This window comes from Ochotona curzoniae, unplaced genomic scaffold (genome assembly GCF_017591425.1).
Source record: "Ochotona curzoniae isolate NIBS_2020 unplaced genomic scaffold, NIBS_Ocur_1.0 scaffold_4506, whole genome shotgun sequence".
Lineage (NCBI taxonomy): Eukaryota > Metazoa > Chordata > Mammalia > Lagomorpha > Ochotonidae > Ochotona > Ochotona curzoniae.
In genome coordinates this window covers 70,927,392-70,932,428 of record NW_024467119.1, presented here as the reverse complement: position 1 = coordinate 70,932,428, position 5,037 = coordinate 70,927,392, and the positions used below count along the sequence as shown (strand labels likewise).

Here is a 5,037-nt window from a genome sequence, read left to right as displayed (position 1 = left end):
ACTAAGTTAACATAAGAAATGTTGCACTGCAACTGTATAACCAAAACTGTCTGACACAAATTCAAGAAGTGCCACTTTCTATATGTATTTTGGATATTTTCATCATAATTGTTCTGAGGCAATCAAAAGTGATTGTCAGGCCCGGCAGCTTGGCCTAGTAGCTGAAGTCCTCACCCTGAATGTACCAGGATCCCATATGGGCTCCAGTTCTAATCCCAGCAGCTCCATTTCCCATCCAGCCCTCTGCTTGTGGCGTGGGAAAGCAGTCAAGGACAGCCCAAAGCCTTGGGACCCTGCACCCGTGTGGGAGACCTGAAAGAAGTTTCTGGTTCCCGGCTTCAGATTGGCATAGCACCGGCCGTTGCACTCACTTGGGGAGTGGATCATCGGATGGAAGATCTTCCTCTCTGTCTCTCCTCCTCTCTGTATATCTGACTTTGTAATAAAAATAAATAAATCTTAACAAAAAAAAAGTGATTGTCTCTAGGTGTATGTTCCTGACATGTAAGCAGAGGTCCAGTATATACATCACAAAGCATTGTAAATCACAATTTTAGGAGGGAATTGGTGGAGAAAATAGTAACAAACCAGTATACAAGTCAAGCTACTCCATATTAAATTATAGAATAAGCTCCAACTGGATATTCTTAATTTCATTTGCCAAATAGGATATAGCTTTTGTATCATATTTAAGGGAGCAAATAATATCTCTTTTTTTTGTGATTCTCAGTTCCAAGATGACAAAGAAGAGAAACAACAGCTGCGCTGCAAAGGGCTGTGGCTTGGTGCAGCCCATCTGCTGCACCAACTGTGCATGGAGTGTGCCCAAGCACGAGGTCGACAAGGCCCACAAGAAGTTCGTTATCTGGAACATAGTGGAGGCTGTGGCTGTGAGGGACATTTCTGAAGTGAGCATGGTCAACACCACATGCTTCGCAAGCTGTTTGTGAAGCTCTATGACTACTTGAGCTGTGCCATTCACAGCAAGATGATCAGAAACTGATCTCACGCAACCGGTAAGGACCAGACCTCATCACCCCGATTCAGACCTGCTGGTGCTGTTCCATGACCTCCACCAATGCCAATTTAAGGAGTATGGTCTTTAAGGGCTGAAGAAAAATTGGCCTCTGGAGTATTAAAGTGGAAATTTATGCTTTTTTTTAAAAAAAAAACAACTTCCCTGTAATCCGGCATCACAAAATTTGTTTTGATGCTCAGAACAATGTACTAGCATTTGGACAAGCTACTAAAGGAGAGTGTTTTTTTTTTTTTAAGTTTTCTTGTACAAGGTTACCTTTCTTCTTTCTTGTTAATGACACATGGAGTTGCCTTCTGTTTCTGGAAAATGGGGTACACCTTTTAATATCGATGTTTTCATTGACCTACATGTGTAGTTACCATATACTTGATGAGCTTAAGCTGTAAACACTTGTAATAGAAATGAGGACAATGAAACCTATTGCCTGCTCTTTAAGCTCATTGTCTAGAGGGACCCACAGAAACCAGCCAAATAAGAGAGAAAACCATAATGAAAAATTATCCTTAGAGTTGTTGGGAAAGATTAACTGCTGTGAGATAGACCTATTTTAAATTGGATATTTAGGAAGACCTCATGTTATCTGAGGTCTGATTTTCAAGTATGAAAGGAAACTCAGCATGGGTAAATTATAATGAAAAGGGTCAGACACAACAGGAGGAGCAACTAAGGCTGAAGCAGTAACAAAGATAAACGTTGTAGCAAATGAATTCTTGAGCAATTATAAGCATGCTGTGATCTAGAAGTTGAGGAGTGGTGGACAGGGTAGTAAGAGTGCTGTGTGTTTGAAGGGTGTCTAGGGTATGCTCTTGCCCACAAATTATACTGGGAGTGATTTACAAAACCAGATTAGGAATTCTTAGTTTTATTCTGTGCAATTAGAAGTTAGGAAGTATTCCAACATTGAAATTTACACTTTGGAGAATCAAGATGGTGGAATAAGGTAAAGATACGTTTAAACAGATGGAGAAACATTAGCCAATGTGAAGCAGAGAGAGTACATTCCAAGAAATAGTCAAGGATAGAATGACAACAGAGGGACACCTGGAAAATGACAGACATGGGGAAGCAGTGGATACAGTTGTGTGGTGATGCTGTGACTGATACCACAGTGGCATTCAGCATAGTGGCGATCCGAATTGCACCAGCAGCCAGAACTACACCAGCAACAAGGTAGGAAAGGGCATTCACTGGGAGCTCAGGAGGTGAACTCAGGCAAAGAATTGCCTGTCCTGCTGGTCTGTTTGATTTGACCAGGAGCAGAGACAAACAATATATCCCAGACAGGTGGTGCAGGATCAGGGTGGATTTCACAGCCCAGTTTGTCCCATAGAGCCACATCAGGCACCATTTTGTTTAAGGAGAAGGGACAGGACTACACACACACTAAGCTGGGAAAGAACTCATTTCTGACTCAGTGAACTGCAACAGTGTGGCATCCTACAGGTTCCACCCAAGATAGGTCCAAGTAGCCCATAGGCCCAATGAAATGCAGATCAAAAACTCCACCAGTGGCACATCAGTTGCCATTGTGTATAGTGTACCACCGAATTTAAGACCGTAGGGGACAATAGTGAGCTGTGTCTGTGCTGAGCTCATGAGAACTCACAGCTCAGTGCATTGCACTGGTCCTACAGAGAAAATAATATCAACTTTGGCATCATATGAGTCAAAATAGGTCTGTGAGGCCCCCAGACCTAGTGTCCAACAGTTTCTGGCAAGATCAGCACCACTAAAAAGCTAGCTACTATATAGGACTCCTGTTGTCTCTCTAATCCTGGGAATCTGCTCAAACCAGAAGTGGGAGATAGGTTGTACAGACAATGGTGCAGCCTCAGCACAGTATCACAGGAGGAGGAGACTGGTGAGCCAGGAGCTGGGTCTATGGAGAATATGTTGGAAGTCTAACATAAGAAACCAGAGCTGGAACTTGCTGGAGGGAGTGGCACTACTGACTGCAAACAAAGAGCTGTGTACCAACCACAATAAATAAAATTGAACTGTAGACCTGTGGGTGACAGAGCTTAGAAACCTGCCCCAAGGAGAAGAATCTGATAACCAGATGTACAATGACCAGGAACATACGAACAAAGAGAGGCACAATGAATATTACTGAAGACTGTCCTGCAAAGCAGCAAAAGCCTTTGCCAAACTCACAGTTCACTGAGGAAGACATCCAGAAAATGGGCGATACAGAATTCAAATCACTTGTTATAAAGTTTCTTATCAAAAACGAGAAGCACATAAAGCAGGCATTTAAGGGATATGTCACACAGGAATGAATCAAATGAAAGCTGATATATCAGAAACGAAGAATGTAGTGGAGCAAATTAAAAGTACAGTGGAGAGTCTCCAATGTACAATGAAGGAGGCAGAAGAAAGAATCTCAGAATTGGAAGATATTTCCTGGTACCAGGGGAAAACAAACAAAAAGCTGGGAGCAGAGCTGAGTCAAGCTAAAAAATGTATTTAGGAACTGAAATACAGTATTGGAGGGCCAAAGATAAGAGTTATGGGAGTCCCAGAAGGTGTAGAAAGAGAAGCTGGGCTTACAAATATACTTAATGAAATAATAAGGGAAGATTAATCTAGAGAAAGAATTGGGAAAGAGCATCTAGGAGAAACAGAACTCCCAACAGGGTTGACCAAAAGTGGTCTTCATTATGACACATGATAATCAAGCTTTGTTTAATTGAACGTAAGGAAAAGATTCTTAAATGCATGTGAAAAAAATCAACTGATTTATAAAATAATGCCAATCAAATCACAGTTGACCTCTCAGAGGAAACTGTACACCCCAAAAGAGAATGGAGCGACACAGTCCAGATTCTAAAAGTAAAAAAATTGTCAGCCTAGGTAAATGTACCCAGCAAAACTTTCCTTTGTCTTTGGAAGTGAAGTAAAATTATTCCACAGTAAAGAAAAGTTCAAAGAATATGCCTCTTCCAAACTTGCCTTATTCTGTTTGTTCTTTAGTTTAGAGACAAACTTCAGGATTGAGAGTTACATGAGATTAAAGCAGGTCTGTATCTTTTATTTTAAAATAATTTGAGACAGAAAATATTGTTGAAAATCGTACAAAAATCCATTATAAATCCATGGCCCCAAATTTTAGCATCTGATATAACTTCAGTGAAATGTTTAAAATGTGCAAAGTACCACTAAGTTAGTACTGCTTATTATTCAAACTTTCTTAAAATTTTGCAGTTGTGCTTATGTCAACCTTTTTGCTATCCAGAATGAAAATGAAGCATCATACATTGCATTTAGTTGGCTTTCTTCTTCAATTTCCAGTGATCTAAAACAATGACTTTGGCTTTTGTAACTGCATTATTTTAAAAGAGTGTTGAATAATTATCTTGTAAGATGAGATGTCCTTCACTTTGGACTTTTCTGAATATTTCTTTATGCCTAATTTCAAAATAGACATTTTTGGTGAGCAATGTGTTTCAGAAACCGAAGAGATAGGTTTGTACTACTGAGAAAGTGGGAAGATGTGATGTCTAGCTTTCATTGATTACTTAAAGCAATTAAGTGTTTATCATCTTTAAGGCACTGTGTTTTGGAGAAGTTTAGTGACATAGACTGCACCTTAACTATTGTGATGAAGAAAACAACATTTGAACACCAGCACTACAAAGGAAGATCTTTCTGTTTCTGTGAATGATTTCTGGCTCAGGGTGTGGGGAGGAGCTGCGTGGGTAAGGAACAGAGAATTTATCTGTATTTCTTTTGCAGAGTAGTTTTCTCTTTTGAAACAGTCTTGAGCTGTGGATTGGGGGTGATTTTTCTCTTGTTTTACTTTTAATGAATTTTAGAGTTTTGAATGTTATTTATGACTGATTGCTTTTATTTGGTGAAAGATTTATTTATTTTTAATTTGAAAGATAGAGTTACAGTTGGAGGAAAAAAGAGATCTTTTATTAGCCTGCTGATTTCCCAGGTGGCTTCAATACCTGGGGCTGATCCAGTCTGAAGCCAAGTGCTAGGAGCTTTATCTG

The 5,037-nt window shown here is 39.9% G+C and overlaps 1 pseudogene; it reads left to right on the top strand.

The window, feature by feature from the left end:
• The first annotated feature begins 733 nt into the window (after window positions 1-733).
• On the top strand, window positions 734-1,090 carry LOC121147181 (annotated as a pseudogene).
• The last annotated feature ends 3,947 nt before the right edge of the window (window positions 1,091-5,037 follow it).